The 26548-nt window shown below is 43.8% G+C and overlaps 1 protein-coding gene across 2 annotated transcripts in view; it reads right to left on the bottom strand.

The window, feature by feature from the left end:
* xylt1 (xylosyltransferase I) overlaps positions 1 to 26548 on the bottom strand; it is a 267186-nt gene that overhangs the window by 139551 nt on the left and 101087 nt on the right. Inside the window, exon 1 of one of the 2 annotated variants that reach the window (XM_068056209.1) lies at positions 5838 to 6223. The exons of the other annotated variant lie outside the window; for it this stretch is intronic. The gene's annotated coding sequence lies outside the window, so the exon portion shown is untranslated. Of the gene's footprint in view, positions 1 to 5837; positions 6224 to 26548 lie in introns of those variants that run through there. 2 annotated transcript variants of the gene reach the window in all.

Raw genomic sequence — 26548 nt, forward strand, 5'->3', positions numbered from 1 at the left:
GCAGGGGATAAATGGACCAGGGCACACAAGGTGCAATTTGGCCCCATTTGAAAGTCATCCATTCTGTTTTTATTTTTATTTAATACTTTTGATATTTATAGTTAATAGTAAAATATAAGGTAATTGGGAAAAAGATGTACAATTGGTTGGACCATCAGAGTTTCTCTGCTGTACATGCTTAAAGACTGGGAGATGTGAAACTAAGGTTTTAATATGCCACCACTGGTGGGAGGTTATAAATACAGCATGATAATTTCCGCTGTAAGTGTGAATATTGGAATTTATAATAGAAGTTGATAAAATTGACAAATGTGACAACAGGAAGTAGGATTTTTCAGAGAGGAAGTGCGTGAAACAAATCGTCCACCAGTGCTGGTCACAGACCTTTAATCATATAAAATCCAAAATTTTGACAGTATATGGTACAATTTGGATTTAATGGATACAGACTCTGTATAATATTGAGTCTTTAATGTAGTTTAAGCATTGATTTTAGCTGAAGCTGTTCCCTTAGTGTCCCCGATGTGCATTTTCTTTCCAACATCGTTGTTCAATACGGTAGCTGAAATAAGAGACTTGTGTGATTTTTTTTTTTAAAGAATATTTCAATCAAGCTGATGAAAAATTATTTTAATAGTTGAAGCAAGCTCCTAGTTCCAGAAAAATCAATTGGTGTTCTTGTGTTAAACAAAAGGAATTCAGAATTGCATGCCAATAATGAAAGGGACACACAATGTTTCATTGCCCTTAACAGTTGCCTTTTCACTCAGATCACTTGTCATTTAGCTCCTGAAGAAGCTGGTCCTCCAACTGTAGATAGATATATGCTGTAGGGTCAAATGCAGTATTGTTTAACTGTGTTGGAGAGAGTGTACACCTTGGGAACATTGAAGGAGCAGCTCCAGCCAAAAGAAAGGCTTTAAACTCCATTAAAGACACTCAATATTTAACTGGGCTATATCTGACAAAGCCACATATTAGTCTATTGTAAAGTAACATTGCTGCAAAATTTAATGACAAATTAAATGTTTTTTGAGAATACATTCCATTGGATTTTATGAGCTACATTAATTCAGTATTGTAATGTCTAACTAAACAGAGGTATTTCACACAATGAAGGAGTACTTTGCAGTTTGTAGTGTGCATTGATGACTATTCATGTATCTATTCCCTCCTTCATATTTGAGGGTAGCTATAAAATATCATTCTTTTGCTTGATTTTTTCTGAAATAAAATTAACAGTTGGCCTGTTATAAAGCAGAGAGAGTGGAGTAAATGGTAAAATATGAAAACTCTGCGTGAGTCGCTTACAGTTATAAGCAGATGATTTTGTTCTAAAAATAAAAAATTCAGAAATGGCAAGTAAAGGATATAAATATAAATTACTGATTTGGGAGTTTTAGAGTTTGTAAAATAACTCAATAAATCAAGTTAGGCTTCTGGGATATGAGAAGTTACTTAGTGAATTATTTCCCCCACTGCACTGTTTCTGCAACACTAATAAATTTTAATATTTGGGAAAAATGAGCTTCTGTAAGAGGAAATAGTATCAGGCTGAAAATACTGATTCTGAAGTCCAGTACATCACCCCACTGTGATCCAGAGTAGCACTTCGATTACATGGAAGGCTTGCAACATTCACCATATCACGCGAAAGAATTCACTTCATACATTTTCTTTACATGAATTTAAAAGCTCCTAAATGTTACTACTGTATGTGATTGAGTGTACAGAATGGAATCCAGTGGTCTGCTGAATTTGATAATGTCTGTCTTGTTTTAGCTTGAGACTGTAATGTTTAATAATAATGTTAGTTTTGGATGGATATCTGGTTATCCCACAGAGGTGGCTTTTGAACGTTCTCAAAATTGGGCTGACTTGTAAAATTCATCGACGTTACTTTAAAATGTCAGTAAATAAGCAAATTCAGGAAAGTTAAACTCACAGCAGTCTAAGTAAACCAAAGCCAAAGGATGTGCCAACTGGTAAACTCATACTAAACCAATGGATCAGAAGGATGCTTTATTCAAAAAGGCGCCTTGTTTACCCACTTACTGCAACAATGTGGTTCAGAGCTTGATTGACGTTGTGATTTGCCCTTCGTGCCTCAGGACAACTAAGGATAAGCAATAAATACTGCCTCGCTGGCCCACATCTCAAGAACAAATTTTTAAAAGCACAGGGTGCGGAGAACAGGAGATATAATCAAAGAAAGCAGTTGGTAAAACGGCCAACTGATGCTGCTGATTAGCTGGAGAATTTTGAGATTCATTAAGAGCTCCCTTTAGTTTCTGGCTTCACCAAACCCCTTCTTTTATTTTTATAAATGAGGTCACTGAGGCTGTTGTTGCCGATCAGATAAATTCAAATGACCTTTCTCAAAGCCATTGGTGATAGCTTATATCGAACCTTGGTTAGACCACATTTGTATACTGTGCACAGTTCTAGTCTCCATTTTATAAAAAAGGGTCTAGAGGCACTAGAGAAGGTGCAAAAAAAGATTGAGGGAGCAGCAATTACATTTTCCTTCCCAAATATTCAACCACATTTTGAAAAGGTATTACTGATTCGAATTTCACAATTGTTTCTGTTGGAACATTCCATTTCCTAACAACTCTGGTTTCAAAAAACAAAATCTTCTAATCTCCCCCTTTGTTATTTTGGTGATGATCTTAAATTTGTCATTAACTCACCGACTAATAGAAATAGTTTTTCCATATATACGTCGTCAAAACCCCTCATAATTTTGAACACCACTAGCTTTCCCTTTTTACCTTCTTTGTTCTGGTAAAAAGATGCATAGATTCTCCAGTCTCTCTTCATAACTAAAACTCTTGTTACTGTGCTAGGAAGTCTTACCTATACCTTCTGCATGGCCTTGACATCCTTCCAAAAGTATGATGCTCAAAACCGGGCACAATATTTTTTTAAAACAGTACCTGAATCAGCAATTTACATTAGTTTATCTGTTACTTCTTTATTTTCGTACTCTTTATCTCATTTGTCCAGGCCAATATTTATCCATCAACCAACATCTTTGGATAAAAAAAGCAGATTATCTGGTGATTATCACATTGCTGTTTATGGGAGCTTGCTGCGCGCAACTTGACTGTCGTCTTTCCTACATGCCGGCACAGAAACGATAGGCCAAGTGGCCTATTTGTCGCAATCGTTTTATGATTTCTATGATTCTATTATAAGAGTAACTACACTGCAAAAATACTACATTGGCTGTAAAGCACTTCAGGACATCCTCAGCTCACGAAAGACATGATATAAATGAAAGTCATTCAAGTCTTATTTGCAAAATCAAGGACCCCATGAGCATTTTTTTTTTAAGCTTTCTCAATTTGTACTCTGACTTTTAAAGATCTGTATATCTCTCTCAACACCATTAACATTTAGTGCATATGTCCTCACAATTCTTTTCCTCCAAAAATGTTACCGTACATTTCCTTGCTTTAAATTTTCATCCAATATTTATTTGCCCCATTTGCCAACCTATGACCTCCTGAAGTCACACTTAGGGATGAATTTAGTGTTCCCATTGTGGCTTCCGGCAGCAGACCCAGAAGTGGGTGCTGTCACTGCTCGTCATGTCTGCGGCGGACCCACCGCAATCACGTGACAGGCGCCAACTGTAATAATGGAGGCGCAGGGCCCGGCCAATTAAGCGGCAGTGGCGGGATTTAAGGCGCTGAATGCGGCATCAGGTGACTCTGGAGCAGGTGCTGGCGCCATATTACCAGGTGGCCCCATGATTTAGCGATTCCTCCCTGGAGATTCTCCTCCAGGCTGCAAAGGAAAGATGGGAGGTCTTCTTCCCCAGACATGGCAAAAATAGGTCCTCCTTCCTGACCAAGCAAGCCTGGGTTGAGATCGCAAAGGAGGTCAGCAGTCATGGGGTCACCCGCCAATCACGGGTCCAGTGCAGGTAGAGAGTCAACGACCTCCTTTGATCTGCCAAGGTGGCTGCTCCATACCACTCCTTTTTGGGGATTGCATATAGTTACGCAGGAGGCAACGTGACATGGGGAGGGAGGCACCATAAAGGTGCTGGCAAAGGGGGTTAGGCGGCAACACATCCTACCAGATGCATGGCAGCATCTCAGCCACAGGCCACTATCTTACGAAGTTCACCCCCATTGTGGGAATGACCCATACAGGAAACCCCAGCAGGGGACGAAGGGATACCACTAGCACAACTATGCTGTTGCTCTTCCTGTGGTGTATGATTATCTCCCATAACAACAGGGACCCCCCGTGGTCTGGCGAATGAATTACAGACATACAGCCTCTCTCAGCAGCTGAGAATGAAGTACTGGAGTTGGCGGGAACCCAGGGCAGCTGCTCAATAGTGGATGGTGAGACTGGATTCTCTGCGCAGGAGAATGAGGATTGTCTTCAATAGATCTTAAACACGCTTCTGGTGACGAGATCTGCAGTCTAGCCCACACGTTTGTGTTCTGTTATGCAGATTGGTATCTGCAGCAGACACCATCAGAAGGGGAACAGCAGTCAATCTCTGAGCAGGCACAGTCAGATGATGCACCATCACATGACACTCCTGCATTTTCCACCAGCGCAGATACGTTCATCTCAGAGGGTTTACACTCAGCTTTAGAATCAGGGTCACAAGCTAGTGAGAGCACCGCACATGCACCAGAGCAGCTAGCTGAGGCTGTGACAGCCGAGGTCTCTGACAGTCAGAGGACTATGGGTAGCCAGGCCAATGCTGAGACTCAGGCTGATGGTGAGCCTCTGGTTTTGACAGCACACGGCATACTGGAATTGCAAAGAGAGGTAAGGCAACATCTGGTGAAGATGCCAGAGGCCATGCACAGCCATGAGCAGATGATGGAGGAGTCCATTTATGAGTGCGGCCATGTCTCAGGCATGTGACCACGTGGCTTCCTCCATCGAGAGGGTGGTGATCCTCATGGAGAGCCAGAACCCACAGATGTGTGCACAATCGCCTTAGCCATGAGTTCAACACAGCAGTGGCAAGGCAAGAGAAGGACGGGGCGCCTGCAGAATACTCCACCTCCTCATCCTTCTCTGCTGAGAATGTGAAAGGCCCTATATAAATACATGTACTTTTGTACATAGTACTTGCATGTTTTACATCCAAAAAAATCTGTTGTTAAAATGGTTGCAAATCTGCAGGCTATCTCTGTCATTTAGCTGTGATGAAGCTGCTGGTCCTAATTATACACTACCACAACTTACTCTAATTATCTGTTTACTAACTAAGATAGAGCAATGATTAGGAGAAAACTTTTACACAATGACAAAATGTTGTTCCAATTAGATGTGTTGCATACTGGAGCAGTAGAAAATCAGAATTATCAGACTGTTTAAGAATCTGCCAAGAATGATTGTAAGGTACTGTTCAATTACAGAAGTTTAATTGAGACTATTTGAATAATGAAAGTGCTTGGTTTCTAGATTGCTCAAATGAATTACCTGTACGAGATTTTGTGACTTGTTCTCAGAACAAATTCATTGTTTCTCTCCGGAATAAAAGGAATTTTGATTTTACAAACAGCTCTTAAGAACTGGAGAGAGGCATGGGTGCCAGAACAATACAATATCTACAAAGTAAATAAACAGGTGACAAGAACACCATGAAGGCAGTATAGCACCTGGTCTGCCGGCGACAAATTACAAATCAACTTTAGTTGAGGTATTTATCATATTTTGCTGCTGGCCAGAACTTTTAATAAATCCTTCCAGAGTAGACACGTTCCTGCAATTGCTGGGTTATTAGATGCACAACTTTTACCTGAATTCTGCAATAAATACAGGCATTATAAATGGACTAAAATTAGGCTTACCTCAGGCAGCTGCTCCGAATGTAAAGATAAAAGCTCAGGGCCCTCTTAAACCTCCAAATAATGATTTTTTTTTTCACCTTAGGATAATTTAGCTGGATCAGAGAGTTTAACTATCTGCCAGACTGAAACTCTTCCAACTGATTCACGGCCACAATGAACTGAACATTGAAACTTGAAGAATAAAAAAAAGTTAAGACGACATCCCGATTTTTCTTTCCAAGACTCTTCCTCAGATGCTTCAGAAAAGTTCACAATTACAGATGTTCTCCAACACACCTAAACAATCATGCTTCCCTGAAGCTTTTGAAAAGCCTGTAGGTCTTGCTCTCTATGTTGGTAAAATGGTTGGAAGGAACCATGCAATTCTTTCCTCCCACTGTTTTTCCTTTATTGTCTGAGCCCAGAGGATCCAAAGTCCCGGGTGCAAAAACAGAAAAATGCACTCCCAGCCTTTTACAAGATAAAGGCAGAACCTTTTCACCCAACAGTGCTAAGCTTGTAGAATCAGCAACCAGGAAAAGGTCATTGGACATAAATGGGATAAAGGGAAAATCAGATGGAATTTTGGAAAGGAAAGCGATAGGGTGATAGCCTAAAAAAAAAATGTATGTTCTTAGCTTACTATTCGTGAATGTTCTGCTACTTAGCTTGCACACAGTATCTGTAACTGTGAATGCTGACTAATATTGCAACTAGGCAATTTTTAACCATAAAAATGGAAATTACTTCACCGTCTGCATCTGAGGTTCCTCTAAATCCTGTTGCATTTTGCAAATTTCACACTTAAAATAAAAATCAGCAATATTTTCACACATGGTATAAACCAGAGAGCTGCTAACTTCCTTGTAATATTTGTACCATTCATGAGCCAATGAACCAAAACAAGCTCATAACAGTCACTCACAGTTACATGATTGGGTTTACGAATGCAAATGACAAATAGAACTAAGACTGCGTAACTACAGTTTGTACTTTTGGACAGTAACTTGTTCTGTTGTGCTCCATTATTTGAATGTTTCTGCAATTATAATAAAAGGAGCTGAAGGAGCAGAGACAAACAAAATAAAAAAAGTTCACTGTCTGTGCTGAGTTAGCGGACCGCAGCCAGAGCAACGAAGCAGGAGCTACAATTGGGCCGAGCGACTCTGGCCTAGAAAAATCAGCCAGAGTACCTATTCCTCATTGCTATCAAGTGGTACAGTAGTGTGATAATATTATGGGACTAGCACTCCAGAAATCCCAAGTTCAAATCTGACAAATGAGAGTTTAACAATTTGAATCCAGTTTACAAAGAAAAAGGTATCAGTCAAAATGACAACAAAGCTACTGGATTGTCATTAAAAACCCAACTGGTTGACTAACCTGCCATCCTAGTCTGGCCTACATGTGATTCTAATTCAACAGCAGCATATCTGACCCATGAAATGGGTAGCCTAGCAAGCCATTCAGTTGGTCCACCATCACCACCTTCTTGGGCAACTGGTGATGGGAAATCCATGCCAGCCTTGCCAGTGACATCCATATCCAAAAGTAACTTCCAAAAAAAAGGTATACACGTTCACAGACGGTGGATGAAGGCAGTATCAGAATTGGCTGTGTTGCCCCCACCACACAGTCACTGATGGCAACGGACTGCCAGCACCCATGGAACCATACTCTCACAGAAGCCAACAGCTTCAGGAGAGTTGAGGAAGAAAATTAGAAAATAAGTGATAACTGGCTTCACGTATGTGTTAGAGATGTAACAATGGCTTGGAATTTCCTCTATGGCTGCAATCCATAGGTTAGACCTGAAAATGCACCCATTCAAGTTACACTCAAAGTTCCTGCCAATCTCTAAATAAGCTGGACATAAATGGCGTAAAATGGTGTAAAGCAGCATAAATAAATCGGTACCCACGAAAAGTACCAAACTCACACCACATATTTCTTCTTTAGTTTCAACTCATCATTCGTACACATCAGGCACAACACGTTTAAGAACTTGCAACTGAGGGAGCCTTTCAATTTTTAATGCAACTCATACTGATGCTATAAAAATATTTCTATTTCTTTGATGGCAGAGTAGGTCTCGGTGAGCATAAATTAAAGAACAAAATGTCAAAAAATTGCAATTAAATACCAGACAAAAGACTGTTTCTTGCTGCACCTGAAAATCTAGTCAGAATTTGAAGACAGCCTTTGAAAGGCACAATTCTGGAAACTCCCCTGTACGACTCTGTAGCTTGGGGGTAGGGCCATTATTATGGGCAGAGATATGTTTAGGCTGATGGATTGATAGACAATCGCAAACAATCAAGGAGATCTGGGCCGTAATGCATTTAAACCCAAAATTCCGCAAACTTTTAGGTTTGCTTTGCACTCCAACTGCAAACGCAGGAATTCCAGTCTTATGCTATGATGGCTATCCTTTCAACACTGGTTCGTGACGGTGTTTCAAACCTTTGCTTGCTTCACAGCCAGAGTTAGTCTGGAGTGAGTTGCCACAGACTGTCTGTATTTGGTGTTCTAACAAGTGTTACAGGAAGAAGCTGCAGCTGGAAAAAATGCTGGCACAGAGAGCTGCTCTGTGTGAGGCCCAGGCTGCAAATGTGACATGCAGCAGGCGAGGAGAATCCACATTAAAGCCCACAAGGCACAGCAGAACAGCCAAGCCTGCAGACACTAGAGCAGTATACACACAATGCAATCATAGACAAATCTAGGTAAAAAAGATATAGCAAGCTCCTGCTTTGAGCCCACCCAGTCTGAAAACTGACTTACTTTAAAAGTATAGGAGGGCAGTGTTCGCTTGCTAAGAAATCGCACAAAGTCTTTAATCTTTGCTATGGGTTATCCATGTGCAATATCTCAATTTCATACATCACAAAACACAACTTAACAAAGAATAGATTTGAAAGGGTATTTCTGAATTGTGTGCAGCAGTGAGCAAATTATTTGAGCACTAAATGGGATTTCAAATAATTTTCAAAGTAAATTGACAAAAATTACAATCAAACAGCAGCCAGAACTGCTTGGCAGCCTTCACTTGGAGTCCAAATACAGTAACAAATTGTTCAAGCAATAGCATGCCACATTAAATAATATACTGGTAGTGCTTCTTTATTAAGCAGACTAATCCAAATAATTTTGGAATTGCTCTTATAGGAACCACCTATTCTGAGCCAATGCAAGGCACTTTTCCCAGGACTAAGTTAGCTCAGTGATCAGTAAAACACAGTGATCAGAGGCTGTAAAACACCTGCATTCTTCAAGAGGTCTGTGCAAGCCTGCATTACCCACCTTGTATTAGCTTCTCCAGATCTTATTCCTTAAGTACACCATTCAGTTTGCAAAATTTCACATCAATTTAATGGTCCCTCTGCCCTTAGTCATCTCGAATAGTCACTGCAACTGTCCTCAGCACCTCAGGGTCTTGCAGATGATGGACAGGCTTTGGGGAGTCAGGAGATGAGTTACTCGCTGCAGAATGCTCAGCCTCTGACCTATTTTTGTAGCCACACTATTATGTCATTGACTTATACTGAAGACCTCCATATCAATATGGAGTTGAGTTAAGGGCAAAGATTGACACGTGGAATTGTGATATAGTAGCCATCACGGAGACATGGTCGAGGGAGGGGCAGGATTGGCAGCTCAATATCCCGGGATGTAGAATCTTCAGGCGAGACAGATGAGGGGGTTAAAGAGGAGGGGACATTGCAATATTAGTTAAGGAGTCAGTTACTGCAGTAAGGAAAGAGGATATCTTGGAGGGGGCATCAAATGAAGCTTTATGGGTAGAGTTTAGGGGAAAAAAAGGGACAGCCGCATTGCTAGGTGTTTATTATAGACCCCCAGATAGTCAGCGGGAAATTGAGCAGCAAATATGTGTGCAATTCGCAGAGGTGTGTAAAAATAATAATAGGGTAATTATATGAGGTGATTTCAACTTTCCCAACATTAATTGGAATAGTCATCGTGTTAAGGGCTTAGATGGAGTGGAGTTCTTAAAAATGTATACAGGAGAACTTTTTAGCTCAATATGTGGAGGATCCAACAAGGGAGGGTGCATTGCTGGACCTAATTCTGGGGAATGAAGCCGGACAGGTGGTTGATGTGTTGGTGGGGGAGCATTTTGGTGATAGCAACCGCAACATGGTACAATTTAAGCTCGTTATGGAGAAAGAAATAGAACAAGTTGTAAAAAAAGGTTTTGGATTGGGGGAAGAGCGAATTTTAGTAAAATAAGGCAGGATCTGGCCAAGGTAGACTGGAAAGAGTTACTTGTCGGGAAATCTACAGAAGAGCAGTGGGGGGCATTCAAAAAGGAAATGGGGAGGGTACAGGCCCAACATGTTCCCTCTAGGGTAATAGGTAGGAGCAACAAGCCCAGAGAACCATGGATGACCAGAAACATTCAGGGTACGATGAGAAGGAAAAGAGAGGCTTTTAGCAAATACAAGGAGAGCAAATCAACGGAAGCATTAGTGGAGTACAGAAAGTGTAGGATGGAGCTTAAGAAAGCAATTAGGAGAGCAAAGAGTGGATATGAGAAAGCTCTGGCTGGTAAAAGTAGGGAAAATCCCAAGATATTCCATAAATATATCAATGGGAAGAGGATAACCAGGGAAGAGGATAACCAGGGAAAGAGTAGGACCCATTAGGGACCAAGGGGGAAATATGTGGGTGGAGCCAGAGGATATTGGTAGGGTGTTGAACGAATACTTCACATCTGTCTTCACCTAAGAGAAGGAGGAAGTAGATATGGAACTGAGAGACAGAGACTGTGAGGTTCTTGAGCAAATTATCACAGGGAGTGACAAGGTATTGGAGGTTTTGGCAGGTTTAAAAGTGGACAAATCTCCAGATCTGGACGATTTGTGTCCCAGGATGCTGTGGGAGGCGAGGGTGGAGATTGCAGAGACTCTGACCCAAATTTTTAATTCCTCTCTGGCCACAGGGGAGGTGCCAGAGGAGTGGAGAACAGCTAATGTGGTCCCACTATTTAAGAAAGGTTGTAGAGATAAGCCAGGGAACTATAGACCAGTGAGTCTCACGTCAGTGGTAGGGAAACTATTGGAGAAAATTCTGAAGGAGAGAATCTATCTCCACTTGGAGAGGCAAAATTTGATTAGGAACAGTCAGCATGGCTTTGTCAGAGGGAGGTCATGCCTAACAAATTTGATTGAATTTTTTGAGCATGTGACCAGGTGTGTAGATGAGGGTAGTGCAGTTGATGTAGTTTACATGGATTTCAGCAAAGCCTTTGACAAGGTCCCACATGGGAGACTTATCAAGAAAGCAAATGCACATGGGATACAGGGTAACTTGATAATGTGGATTCAAAATTGGCTTAGCTGTAGGAGACAGAGAGCGATGACAGACGGCTGTTTTAATGACTGGAAGCCAGTGTCCAGTGGCGTACCACAGGGATCTGTGCTGGGTCCCCTATTGTTTGTCATTTATATAAACGACATAGATGACTATGTGGGGGGGTAGGATCAGTAAGTTCGTGGATGACACAAAGATTGGCCGAGTGGTTAACAGTGAGGTTGAGTGTCTTGGGTTACAGGAAGATATAGATGGGATGGTCAAATGGGGGGAAAATGGCAGATGGAATTTAACCCTGAAAAGTGTGAGGTGATACACTTTGGAAGGAGTAATGTGACACGGAAGTATTCAATGAATGGCCTGACACTGGGAAGTTCCGAGGAACAAAGGGACCTTGGCGTGTTTGTCCATAGACCTCTGAAGGCAGAAGAGCAGATTAATAGGGTGGTGAAAAAGGCATATGGGACACTTGCCTTTATCAATCGAGGCATAGATTACAAAAGCAGGGCGGTCATGTTGGAGTTGTATAGAACTTTGGTAAGGCCACAGCTGGAGTACTGTGTGCAATTCTGGTCGCCACATTATAGGAAGGATGTGATTGCACTGGAGGGGGTACAGAGGCGATTCACCAGGATGGTGCCTGGTATGGAACAGTTAAGCTATGAAAAGAGGTTGGATAGGCTTGGGTTGTTTTCGCTGGAGCAGAGAAGACTGAGGGGTGACCTGATCGGGGTGTACAAGATTATGAGGGGCATGGACACGGTGGATAGGGAGCAGCTGTTCCCCTTAGTTGAAGGGTCAGTTACGAGGGGACACAAGTTTAAGCTGAGGGGCAGGAGGTTTAAGGGGGATTTGAGGAAGAACTTTTTTTTACCCAGAGGGTGGTGACAGTCTGGAATGCACTGCCTAGGAGGGTGGTAGAGGTGGGCTGCCTCACATCCTTTAAAAAGTACCTGGATGAGCACTTGGCACGTCATAATATTCAAGGCTATGGGCCAAGAGCTGGCAAATGGGATTAGGTAGACAGGTCAGGTGTCTTTAATGCATCGGTGCAGACTCGATGGGCCGAAGGGCCTCTTCTGCACTGTATTATTCTGTGATTCTGTGAATACTTTTTGCAGGTTACCATGAAAATGGGACAATGTTGGATAAAGCCAAATCTTTTCCTTCATCAAATTTTCTTTCCATGAATTGTTGGCTTCTGCTACAATATGATACAAGTCACGAGGCATTTCTGGGGCTTCATAGCATCATAAAAAATTGCAGCACAGAAGGAGGCCATTCAGCTAGTCGTGCCTGTGCTAGCTCTTTCAAAAGAGCAGTCATTCTTGGTCCCACACCCCCACCTTTTGTCCGTAACCCTGCCAGTTCCTCATCCTCAAGTACCTGTCCAACTCCCTCTTAAAATTATTCATGGAATCAGTTTCCACCACCGTTTAAAGTACAGCATTCCAGATCCTGACAACTTGCAGTGAAAAAAATTCTCATCTTCCCTCTGGGGCGGTACAGCGGTTAGCACCGCAGCCTCACAGCTCCAGCGACCCGGGTTCGATTCTGGGTACTGCCTGTGCGGAGTTTGCAAGTTTTCCCTGTGACCCCGTGGGTTTCCGCCGGGTGCTCCGGTTTCCTCCCACAACCAAAGACTTGCAGGTTAATAGGTAAATTGGCCATTGTAAATTGCCCCTAGTATAGGTAGGTGGTGGATGATTGGTGGGGATGTGGTAGGGAATATAGGATTAATGTAGGATTAGTATAAATGGGTGGTTGTTGGTCGGCACAGACTCGATGGGCCGAAGGGCCTGTTTCAGTGCTGTATCTCTTTATGACTCTATGACTAGATCTTTGTCAAATGATTTTAAATCTATCCCACTAGTCAGAGGGAATAGTTTGTACTGGGGTGAGCAGTAACTCATCTGGGATTCCTGTTCTTATTTGCTCTCCGTTAATCCTTGATGGAAAATACAACAATCCTAGAGCCCATTTGAACTGATTCCAGTTCCCCCACCACAACTGATGCAGGGGTTTAGCTGAGGATATGTTCAGTCTGTTATTATGTCCCCTTAGCTGAATAGTTTGTTGACGCACAAGTGGAATGGACATTTTGACAGAATACTGGAGCACTCAGGGCGTCAGCATAATTCAGGGCTTTCTGGGAATATAGAAGGAAAACTCCATGGGCTGGATTTCAAAAGCAGCTCGGGATCAGAAGCGGGCGGGCCCGCAATTTCATGCCATCAGCTGTCGTGCCGGTTTAGCACCATGATCTGGACCCCGAGCCAGTTATGTCGAGGCCAGGTCAGCGTCGGAACGGCTACCTGCCTGCAAGCGGCCAACTGTGGGCCAGTAGGGCCTCCACGATCACGACCAGGCAGCTGCGACCATTTTAAATTTAAGAAAAAAGCTGATCACTTCTTCCTCCATGTTGAGGAGCCCTCTCTCACCCCATCACAAATCAGCAGCTCCCACCTCAGCTGATGGGGTTGCTGATGCATCAGTGCTGGATGGCCTCCCATTGACCTTCCAGGCTCAGGTCAACCGTCCTTAATTGGATGGTAAGCCCACTCCCTGCCAATATTTGGCCTGGTCCTTTAAAAATCCAGTTGGGCATGTCTGGAACATACTGTGCGGGGTCCTGTGTCAGGACCTGGAACTGGTGCAGACATCTGGTTCCCAACCCCAGACGGAAAATCCAGCCCCATATCTCAATCCCAGTCAGCAATGTGAAAACTCCATCCATCTCTAAAATTATAAAGCTCTCACATTTACTGGAAAGGTTTCACATCTCCAATAAGTAAGTGACCCTTACCTTTTGAAATCTTTCTGCAATTTATCGATTTGTATTTCATTTTCAAATTGCCACTTTGCATTCCACTATCTGATGTCAAGTAGACCCATCAAAATAATCACAAAGTCCTTTCAATCTGCTCCCCCATAACACAATTGATCTGAAGAATTGCAGATAAATGAAAATATAAGTTCCTTGATGAATATGAACTTTAGAAATTGGATCTAGAGTAGCTGTAGCCAATCAAGTGGGAATTCTCACAGAACTTCCCAGTGACAGGAATAGGTTAACATCGTATGCATTATTTTTGAGATTATGGGAAATCTTGCTTCATTCGAAACTTACAGTATGGCCCAAGTTTTGGAAACATTGGGAACCCCTTCAGTTTCTAGATTTAGTCATCCATCGGCCTATTTATAATGCTATATCAGTTTCTTTCTTACTAGTGGGAAAGTGGTGGCTATTTTGTGGAGATTTTGAGCATTTTCATTTCCCAGAAAGCCAACATCAGCTTTCTCCAAAAAACTGTGTTTACGTTCTGCAAAGAAAAGTTTGTGCTGCAGATGGGAGCTGGTGCAATGCAGTTTCAGAGTGGGTTAACATAACCTATTGTAGCCCAGGCACCCCAGATGACAGAGAGCTCATCCAGCAAATAACTAAGTCACACAGATGAGGGAGGCTCCAGATAGCAGATCTCTGCTGAGTTCGCTGATCTGAGTCAGGGCAATGGTACGAAAATTGGTGTCAATGCCACTTGGTTAGTAAGAGTAAAAACATTGTGTAGGGTTTTTGCTCTTTATTGATGTCCAACAACCAATGCTGGAAGTGCACATGTGTGATCATCAGGTTAGGCCTCTGGCTTGATGACACACCGTCAAGGTGACACATGAAGCCTTGGGCTTACAGAACGAACTCTAGGCCAGCAAGTAGTCAACATTTCAACAGGCGAGGAAAGGAAGGACAAAAACACTGATGAAAAAGATGGAAAGGGGGAAAATAACTGTCCCTCATGTAGAGTGCAGAATGTGTCACTGCTTCTCCAGTCTGTCAGTATTTGCAACATGCTTAAAAGCACGATCTCTGCCATTAATAGGACTATGAAACAGTGTGATGAAAATTGTACTTCCAGCCAGAATTGCACATCAGAAATTTGAGCATAATCCCCATGATTTTCTGTCCATTAAATGGGGTAACAGTAGCCCTCATGGCAACCTGCAACCTTTCAAATTTGCTTTAAAACCTCAAAGCAGCTTTAGTTCAAAAGGAAAAGTTCAAGGTATTCCACAAAGGCATGCAGTCAAACATTAGCCTCAGTTTACATACTTGTCAGCTGCTTTGAGACTGCCTCTTTTTACTTCGTCATCTTTCCGATTCCGCCACTAAACTGAAAAAAAGGTGTAAAGCAAACAGGTTTCCAGACTAAAAGGGCACAACTTCACATTATTTAATATAGTTTTTTAATATGCATAAATATTGTATTGTTATGATGGTTCTTCTACAGTTTTAAAGTTTTTTTTGAAGCCTCATCTATTTTAGAATTATGGACATTGTTTTATTTGGGAAAACTGAAAAGGATTCCATGGATGTTTTTTCACTGGGGTATTGAAAGGACACAGAGTCTTGTTTGAAAACATTTATTTGCAGTCACCGGTCTTCAGATAAATACTCACCAGGGGCTTTTTGATTTGGGGAGGTGTTTACATAGAAGTGACAGGTCAAGATTTATAGGGATCAGGCGGTTTGAGTCGAGATATTGTTTTTTGTTTCGCTTTGGACAGTGTGTTGGGGTGTGAACTGTTGAAGGCAGCTAGAAAAAACCAGCCAAGAGAGCAGTCACCATCAGCTCACCCGCTACCATCTCTTTAAGAACTTCCTGAGAATCAAGTGTAAGAAACAGAGAAATTGATGCCGCATTTCTCCTGGACAGCCGACCAAACTGATCTTCAATGTCACCTGAAAAGAACTGTTCTAGAAAGATCCCAGTGACAGACATCTACGCGAATTTACGACACCAAACCAAAAAGGGACAACTGACATCTTTCCATCTTTTTTATTCAAGAATTCACAAGTATTTAGCCAAAGTGTTCAATTTTGCCTTTTTTTTTAAAACAGAGCTTCAAAGAGAAAATGTATATTTTTCAGTTAACCTGTGTGTGTGTGCGTGTGTGTGTGTGTCCTAAGGTAAAATCATTTTTCATTATTCATTCACAGGATGTGGGCATCGCTTCTAGGCCAGCATTTATTGCCCATCCCTAATTGCCCTCGAGAAGGTGGTGGTGAGCTGCCTTCTTGAACTGCTGCAGTCCATGTGAGGTAGGTACACCCACAACGCTGTTAGGATGGGAGTTGCAGGATTTTGATCCAGTGACAGCAAAGGAACGGTGATTATAGTTCCAAGTCAGGCCGGTGTGGGACTTGGAGGGAAACTTGCAGGTGGTGGTGTTCCCATGCATTTGCTGCCCTTGTCCTTCTAGTTGGTAGAGGTCGCAGGTATGGAAGGTGCTGTCTAAGGAGCCCTGGTGCGTTGCTGCAGTGCATCTTGTAGCTGGTACACACTGCTGCCACTGTGCGCCGGTGATGGAGGGAGTGAATGTTTGTCGATGGAGTGCCAATCAAGCGGGCTGCTTTGTCCTGGATAGTGTCGAGCTTCTTGTGTTGTTGGAGCTGCACCCATCCAGGCAAGTGGAGAGTATTTTATCACACTCCTGACTTGTGCCTTGTAGATGGTGGACAGGCTTTGGGGAGTCAGGAGGTGAGTTACTCGCCGCAGGATTCCTAGCCTCTGACTTGCTCTTGTAGCCACAGTATTTATATGGCTACTCCAGGTCAGTTTCTGGTCAATGGTAGCCCCTAGGATGTTGATGGTGGGGGATTCAGCGATGGTAATGCCATTGAATGTCAAGGGGTGATGGTTAGATTCTCTCTTGTTGGAGATGGTCATTGCCTGGCACTTGTGTGGCGCGAATATTACTTGCCACTGATCTACCCAAGCCTGGATATTGTCCGGGTCTTGCTGTATTTCTACACAAACTGCTTCAGTATCTGAGGAGTCGTGAATGGTGCTGAGCATTGTGCAATCGTCAACGAACATCCCCACTTCTGACCTTCTGATTGAAGGAAGGTCATTGATGAAGCAGCTGAAGATGGTTGGGCCTAGGACACTACCCTGAGGAACACCTGCAATGATGTTCTGGAGCTCAGATGATTGACCACCAATCACCACAACCATGTTCCTTTGCGCTAGGTATGACTCCAGCCAGCGGAGAGTTTTCCACCGATTCCCATTGACTTCAGTTTTGCTAGGGCTTCTTGATGCCATACTTGTTCAAATGCTGCCTTGATGTCAAGGGCAGTCACATTCACCTCACCTCGAGTTCAGCTCTTTTGTCCATGTTTGAACCGAGGCTGTAATGACTTCAGGAGCTGAGTGGCCCTGGCAGAACTCAAATTGAGCAGGTTATTGCTAAGCAAGGGCCGCTTGATGGCACTACTGATGACACCTTCCATCACTTTACTGATGATTGAGAGTAGACTGATGGGGCGGTAATTGGCCGGGTTGGTGGTGTATAGGACATACCTGGGCAATTTTCCACATTGTCGGGTAGGTGCCAGTGTTGTAGCTGTACTGCAACAGCTTAGCTAGGGGCACGGCTAATTCTGGCGCACACGTCTTCAGTACTATTGCCGGAATATTGTCAGTATCCAGTGCCTTCAGTCATTTCTTGATATCATGCGGAGTGAACTGAATTGGCTGAAGTCTGGCATCTGTGATGCTGGGGACTTCAGGAGGAGGCTGAGATGGATCATCAACTCGGCACTTCGGCTGAAGACTGTTGCAAATGCTTCAGCCTTATCTTTTGCACTGATGTGCTGGGCTCTCCCATCATTGAGGATGGGGATATTTGTGGAGCCACCTCCTCCAGTTAGTTGTTTAATTGTCCACCACCATTCACAGCTGGATGTGGCAGGATTGCAGAGCTTACATCTGATTCGTTGGGCAGGGGATAACTTAGCTCTGCCCATCACATGCTGTTTATGCAGTTTGGCACGCAGATAGTCCTGGGTTGTAGCTTCATCAGGTTGACACCTCATTTTGAGGTATGCCTGGTGCTGCTCCTGGCATGCCCTCCTGCACTCTTCATTGAACCAGGGTTGGTCTCTTGGCTTGATGGTAATGTTAGAGTGGGGAATATGCTGGGCCATGAGGTTACAGGTTGTGGTTGAGTACAATTCTGTTGCTGCTGATGGTCCACAGCGCCTCATGGATGCCCAGCTTTGCATTGCTAGATCTGTGCAAAATCTATCCCATTTAGCATGATGGTCGCGCCACAGAACACGTTGGAGGGTATCCTTAATGTGAAGGCAGGAATTCATCTCAAGGACTGTGCGGTGGTCACTCATAGAAACATAGAAAATAGGAGGAGTAGGCCATTCGGCACTTCGAGCCTACTCTGCCATTCATTATGATCATGGGTGATCATCCAACTCAGTAACCTGTTCCCGCTTTCACCCCATACCCTTTGATCTCTTTAGACACAAGAGATATATCTAACTCCTTCTTGAAAGGGTACAATGTTTTGACCTCAACTGCTTTCTGTGGTAGCGAATTCCACAGGCTCACCATTCTCTGGGTGAAGAAATTTCTCCTCATCTCAGTCCTGAAAGGTTTACCCCATATCCTTAGACTATGACCCCTGGTTCTGGACTCCCCCACCATTGGGAACATCCTTCCTGCATCTACCCTGTCAAGTCCTGTTAGAATTTTATAGGTTTCTATGAGATCCCCCCTCAATCTTCTGAGCTCCAGCAAATATAATCCTAACCGACTCAATCTCTCCTCATACGTCAGTCCTGCCATCCCAGGAATCAGTCTGGTAAACCTTCGCTGCACCCCCTCTGTAGCAAGAACATCCTTCCTCAGATAAGGAGACCAAGACTGCACACAATATTCCAGGTGTGGCCTCACCAAGGCCCTGTATAATTGCAGCAAGACATCCCTGTTCCTGTACTTGAATCTGCTCGCTATGCAGACCAACATACCATTTGCCTTTTTTACCGCCTGTTGCACCTGCATGCTTACCTTCAGCGACTGGTGTACGAGAAAACCCAGGTCTCGCTGCATATTCCCCTCTCTCAGTTTACATCCGTTCAGATAATAATCTGTCTTCCTGTTTTTGCTACCAAAGTGGATAACCTCACATTTATCCACATTATACTGCATCTGCCATGCATTTGCCCACTCACTCAACTTGTCCAAATTACCCTGAAGCCTCTCTGCATCCTCCTCACAACTCACCCAGTTTTGTGTCATCTGCAAATTTGGAGATATTACATTTAGTTCTCTCATCCAAATCATTAAAGTATATTGTGAATAGCTGGGGTCCTAGCACCAATCGCTGTGGTACCCCACTAGTCACTGCCTGCCATTCGGAAAAAGATCCATTTATCCCTACTCTTTGTTTCCTGTCTGCCAACCAATTTTCTACCCATCGCAATACACTACCCCCAATCCCATGTGCTTTAATTTTACATGCTAATCTCTTATGCCGAAAGCCTTCTGAAAGTCCAAATAAACTGCATCCACTGGCTCCCCCTCATCAACTCTACTAGTTACATCCTCGAAGAATTCTAGTACATTTGTCAAGCATGAGTTCCCTTTCGTAAATCCATGCTGACTCTGCCTGATTCTACCACTGTTCTCCAAGTGCTCTGCTATAAAATCTATGATAATGGACTCTAGAATTTTCCCCACGACCGACATCAGGCTGACTGGTCTATAATTCCTTGTTTTCTCTCTACCTCCCTTTTTAAATAGTGGGGTTACACTAGCTACCCTCCAATCTGTAGGAACTATTCCAGAGTCTACAGAATCTTGGAAGATGACCACCAATGCATCCACTATTTCTGGGGCCACTTCCTTAAGCACTCTGGGATGCATACCATCAGGCCCTGGGGATTTATCAGCCTTCAATCCCATCAATTTCCCCAACACCATTTCTCTACTAATACTGATTTCCTTCAGTTCCTCTCTCTCACTAAGCCCTGTGTTCCCCAGCATTTCTAGCATGATATTTGTGTCCTCCTTTGTGAAGACAGATCCAAAGTATGCATTTAGTTGGTCAGCCATTTCTTTGTTCCCCATAATAAATTCCCCGGTTTCTGACTGTAAGGGACCTACATTTGTTTTCCCCAATCTTTTTCTCTTCACATACCTATAGAAACTTTGAGAGTCAGTTTTTATGTTCCCCGCAAGCTTGCTCTCGTACTCTGTTTTCCCCTTCTTAAATCAATTCCTTGGTCCTCCTTTGATGAATTCTAAACTGCTCCCAATCCCCAGGTCATGGACAGATGCATCTGCGGCAGGCAGATTGGTGAGGACGAGGTCAAGTATGTTTTCCCCTCTTGTTGGTTCCCTCACCACCTGCCGCATACTCAGTCAAGAAGCTATGTCCTTTAGGACTCGGCCAGCTCAGTCAGTAGTGGTGCTACCGAGCCAACCTTGTTGATGGACATTTAAGTCCCCCACCCAGAGTACATACTGCACTCTTGCCACCCTCAGTGCTTCCTCCAAGTGCTGTTCAACATGGAGGAGTACTGACTCATCAGCTGAGGGAGGGCAGTAGCTGGTAAATCAGCAGGAGGTTTCCTTGCCCATGTTTGACCTGATGCCACGAGACTTCATGGGATCCGGAGTCAATGTTGAGGACTCCCAGGGCAACTCCCTCCCGACTGTATACCACTGTGCCGCCACCTCTGCTCGGTCTATCCTGCCGGTGGGACAGGACATACCTGGGGATGGTGATGGCAGTGTCTGGGACACTGTTTGTAAGGTATGATTCCGTGAGTATGACTAGGTTAGGCTTTTGCTTGCATAGTTTGTGGGACAGCTCTCCCAACTTTGGCACAAGCTCCCAGATGTTAGTAAGGAGGACTTTGCAGGGTTGACATGGCTGGGTCTGCTGTTGTCGTTTCCGGTGCCTAGGTCAATGCCGGGTGGTCCATCCGGTTTCCTTCTTTTTTATTGACTTCGTAGCGGTTAGATACAACTGAGTGGCTTGCTGGGCCATGTCAGAGGGCATGTAAGAGTCAACCACATTGCTGTGGGTCTGGAGTCACTTGTAGGCCAGACCAGGTAAGGGCAGCAGATTTCCTTCCCTAAAGGACATTAGTGAACCAGATTGGATAAGAAGACTGACAGTCAAGCATCAACCAAAGGGTCAGTTAAGGTCCTATTTGTTTTCATATTGGCATGGGAAAGGGGTACATCATGAGGATGGGCATGTCAGATGGGGGTGTGGGGTGGTGTTGGGGCAGTCGGGCGGTTGGAAGCAGGAGGTCAAGTGATGAAACCTCCAGGAATATGCCAAACCAGTGTTGGCAACCCAAGCAGATAACAGCCTCACTAAGTAGAAAATACATTGAGCAAACTCCCAGCGCACATTGAGAGAGTCAATAAATCTGGATTAGTTGGAACTGTAATGTGCCTTGGCATGTCAGTTTCAATGGGACAGAATAAAATGATTGTTTAAAAAGCCTCTGGTGGTCATGGTTCCTGATGTGAAGCTGGGGCAATGGCCAGGTGTGGTTATTTCACCAAGGTAAAGGTACATGTGGTGACTTACTGTCGTGCTTAGATGCTTTAAAAAATGTGCAGTGGTTTACACTCTTTGCAACGTAGTTGTTTGACCAGTTAAGTGATAGCTTTTCTGGCTTTTGTTTGGCGTTTCACTGGGGTCTTTGGTTACTGTTTTCCTTTTTTACCCCACGCATTCGCCAGCACAAACCATCATTGGAGGGCAAAGTTGTACTGCAAAGTGTTTTCAGTGAACAAATAGATGGATTGAGTAACGTGTGTGATGGTGCTCCAAGAGATGTGGCAAGCAAAATACAGGCAGCGTTTGCTCTGACAACCAAGGACTGAGCTGCCTATATCATGAAGGTGGATTGCAAGTCCATCACTACATCATGGTCGTGATGGGTCTCCTTAAGGAATCATTATCTCAGTTTGTTGGTGACTTACCTAGAAGTTACAGCCTAGAAACAGGCTCGTCGGCCCAACTGGTCACGCAAGCTTCTTCCTGCCCTACTTCCTCTAACCCCACCAACATCTCCTATTCCTTTCTCCCTTGTGCGCTTATCTAATTTCTTCTTAAATGTATCTATGCTATTTGCCTTAACTGCTCGATGTGGCAGCAGATTCCACATTCTCACCACCCTCTGGGTAAAGAAGTTTGTCCCGAGTTCCTTAATGGATTTATTCGTGACTATCTTGTATTCATATTTATCTTGTACCATCTTGAAGCAGATAAAGATCGACATAAGGACGGGTGGTAAATGAAGGGAGAAGGTGCCTTTATGACAGCTTTGGTTCTACCTGGCAAAAGCTGAAAATATGCACCAGTGCCCAGAGGAAAGCCTGTGCAAGGCAGACAGTATGAAATATCATCGAAGAAATCGGCTCAGATTGTACATGTAATGCAGCTTGAAGACGATTTTACACCTACATGTCCCTTTGTTGCTAAGTGGCAGAACTCAAAAGGTCACCAACTAGTGAAGAGTTCATGGAGTGAATAAATGTTACTTGATCTAGAAGTAAAAGCATGAAGGCAAAAGAAAATGCTGCTCACTTTAAGAGGACCTTGGAAGCATTTTTGAGCAGACATCCTTTGCAGCACCCTTTTCAAAAGGACACTGAGCATCAGGCATCAAGTTGCATTATGAGGCTTTTCCCAAACTTGTACCGACCGGGCTTTAATGAGCCCTCTGCACAGTGTATGTGCAGTCTCTATGCTGAGGCTTTGCATTGATGTAATTGAATTCTCAGCCTCATGCAATGTAGCAAGTTTCCCTGGGAAAGATCTAAAATTTTGGTGTATTAAAGTTTGCTGCCGTATCAAAAATGTGATCTGTTTTCTGATATTTTGAAGATTCAATATGTTGATAGCAAAGTTGAAGGTAAAAGCTATGATATTTGATATATAGGCAGTTCCTTTATGAAGGGAGCCTGTGATTTTGTTTAAAACTTCATCTCTAACCCTGCGATCTCGACACCTTGTTTTGTCTTTAATTTTTTTAATTGCATATGATGTTTTGCTTGACGGTTGCTTTAGCATGCTGGAAAATCTTGCATGCGTAATCCCTGCTTAAGTATGAAGCTGTGGGAAAGTTCTCATGTACTCCAAGCATCCGAAGCCCCCGTGACACAGTGAGGTTCCAGCATCTTTGTAATGTCATGTTATATTTTAAAAAGTGTTTGTGTAATGGTGAGGGACTGAGAGGTTCTTTGGAGCTTGTGTATTGATGAGATCTGAACTAGTTGAAAATTGTGTCATTTAGCAAACATTCCACCAGCATGAAGACAATCTTATTGTTTTGCAGTGATATAAAAGTACAGATTGATCTGATTAATTTCATAAGCTTTTAGATTTTCATAATGCGTTTATAATGGGGAACCAAAAACAATGATATATCCACTATCTTGGAAAATAAGAAATTGTCAGAAACCAGCGTTATCAACTAACCCATTGTCAGGAGCCACAATCTCAATTAACGTCTTGCTCGAGGGCCACTCTGAGATGCTGCAACATGCTGACCCATAGGTCTGATCTGAGCTTTCCCCACACACGGAGCTCCTGATTTCAATCATGCTGGAGTGTGTATTTGGCAAGTGAAGGCCAAGCATTTCCTCACAGGCACAGAAAGAAAACTGCAGGATCAATAGTTCTATTAAGTAGCTGGCACTGTTTTAATAGGACCATTTCATTTACTGCACCAAAATTGGGATAATTCTGCCTTATAGCATTTCTCTATCTTGTGTGTTGCTGGAAAGCGAGAAAGACCTTGCCTTTATCGACTTCAGGATGTCCCAAAGCACTTTACGGCCAATGAAGTATTTTTGAAGTGCACGAGCTGTTGTCATGTAGGAAATAGGGCAGGCAATTTGCACACAGCAAGATCCTACAGAAAAGCAATGGCATAATGACCAGCGAATCTGTTTTTTTTTAGTGATTTTGATTGAGGGATAAATATTGGCCAGGACACTAGGGTGAACTCTATTGCTGTTCTTCAAAATAGTGTCATGGAATCTCTTACAACCACCTGAAAGGGTAGTTAAGGCCTTGATTTAATGTCTCATCTGAAAGACAGCACCTCCTAATAGTTCAGCACTCCCTCGGTATTGCCCTGGAGTTTAAGCTTTGGCTTTGTGCTCCAGTCTCTTGCACGGGGCTTGAACCCACCTTCTGACTCAGAAAAGAGTGGCATCCATTGAGCCATGGCTGACCAAAAAGAAAACAGAACACCATCATGAAGGGTCATTGACCTGAAGCATTAACTCTGCTTCTCTCTCCACAGATGCTGCCAGACCTAAGTATTTCCAGCATTTCTTGTTTTTATTTCAGATTTCCAGCATCTGCAGTATTTTGCTTTTAATACCATCGAATTTCAGGTTGGTTAACATTCCACAGCCAAGGAGGCTATGAACAGAGAGCTCAATGCACATGAAGCGATAGGTCTGTCAAGGCCAGTGGGGAAGAGGAATATAGATGCAGCTGTTATATAGCAGCCTCTACTGATTGAAATTCCAACTACTCAAGCTGCTTGGTCCACAGCTTTTATGGTTCCTTGCTCTTTGATGATTCAGGTAAGGGGTAAAGAAGCTGGACTGTCGCAAATTGTTCTGCCTCACCTTTATCAGTATAGAGAGATTTTTCTATTTTTCATGGATATCCATTTTGTGAGTTTGTGGCTTGTATGCTCACAGTGCTAACCTCCACACTTCACTCTTGGGTCCTGACTTTGGCTGTAAGTTAACGGCCTCTCACACGAGCAGGCTGGGGGGGTGGGGTGGGTGCCATAAAATTGACTGGGAGGCAGTGGGTGCCGTTCCCGACGCCTTCCCGCCCCAGCTGTAAATTTATGCAAGGCGGTGGCGAGAAACGGCCTGTCCGCCCCAGGCCAATCATGGTCCTTAAGTGGCTAATTAACTGCCACTTAATGGCCTCCTTACGCCACTGCTAGTAGTTTACCAGAGGCGGCCTCCTTGCGTTCTGGCCTGCCTGATTGGGCACCTTGTGCCCCATGGACGCCTCCCCATGGCCCAACCGTCCCCCTGCACAACACACTTTCTGAAGTCCCGCCTTCACATTGAGGATATCCTCCATCGTGTTGTGTGGCACTACCACCATGCAAAATGGATTAGATTTCGAACTGATCTAGCAATGCAAAACTGGGCATCCATGAGGTTGTGGGCCATCAGCAGCAGCAGAACTGTAACAATCTGTAACCTCATGGCCCGGCATATCCCCCACTCTACCATTACCATCAAGCCAGGAGACCAACCCTGGTTCAATGAAGAGTGCAGGAGGGCATGCCAGGAGCAGCACCAGGCATACCTCAAAATGAGGTGTCAACCTGGTGAAGCTACAACACAGGACTACTTGCATGCCAAACTGCGTAAGCAGCAGGCGACAGACAGAGCTAAGCGATCCCATAACCAACGGATTAAATCTAAGCTCTGCAGTCCTGCCACATCCAGCCGTGAATGGTGGCGGACAATTAAACAACTAACTGGAGGAGGCGGCTCCCATCCTCAATGATGGGGGAGCCTAGCACATCAGTGCGAAAGATAAGGCTGAAGCATTTGCAAGAGTCTTCAGCCAGAAGTGCCGGGTTGATGATCCATCTCAGCCTCCTTCTGAAGTCCCCAGCATCACAGATGCCAGACTTCAGCCAATCCGATTCACTCCATGCGATATCAAGAAACGACTGAAGGCACTGGATACTGCAAAAGCTATGTGCCCTGACAATATTCCAGCAATAGTACTGAAGACCTGTGGTCCAGAACTTTCCGCGCCCCTAGCCAAGCCGTTCCAGTACAGCTACAACACTGGCACCTACCCAGCAATATGCAAAATTGCCCAGATATGTCCTGTACACAAAAAGCAAGACAAGTCCAACCCAGCCAATTGCCGCCCCATCAGTCTACTCTGAATCATCAGTAAAGTGATGGAAGGTGTCATCAACAGTGTCATCAAGCGGCGCTTGCTTAGCAATAACCTGTTCAGTGACGCTCAGTTTGGGTTCCGCCAGGGCCACTCAGCTCCTGACCTCATTACAGCCTTGGTTCAAACATGGATAAAAGAGCTGAACGTGAGTGCCCTTGACATCAAGGCAGCATTTGACCGATATGGCATCAAGGAGCTCGAGCAAAACTAAAGTCAATGGGAATTAGGGGGAAAACACTTCGCTGGTTGGAGTCATACCTAGCGCAAGGAAGATGGTTGTGGTCGTTGGAGGTCAATAACTGCAGGAGTTCCTCGGGGTAGTGACCTAAGCCCAACCACCTTCAGCTGCTTCATCAATTACCTACCTTCAATCATAAGGTCAGAAGCGGGGATGTTTGTTGGTGCTGAACATTGTGCATTCATCATTTGCAACTCCTCAGATACTGAAGCAGTCTGTGTAGAAATGCAGCAAGACTTAGACAATATCCAGGCTTGGGCTGATAAGCGGCAAGTAACATTCGTGCCACACAAGTGCCAGGCAATGACCATCTCCAACAAGAGAGAATCTAACCATCACCCCTTGACATTCAATGGTATTACCATCACTG

Source organism: Heterodontus francisci, chromosome 24 (genome assembly GCF_036365525.1).
Source record: "Heterodontus francisci isolate sHetFra1 chromosome 24, sHetFra1.hap1, whole genome shotgun sequence".
Classification (NCBI taxonomy): Eukaryota; Metazoa; Chordata; class Chondrichthyes; order Heterodontiformes; family Heterodontidae; genus Heterodontus; species Heterodontus francisci.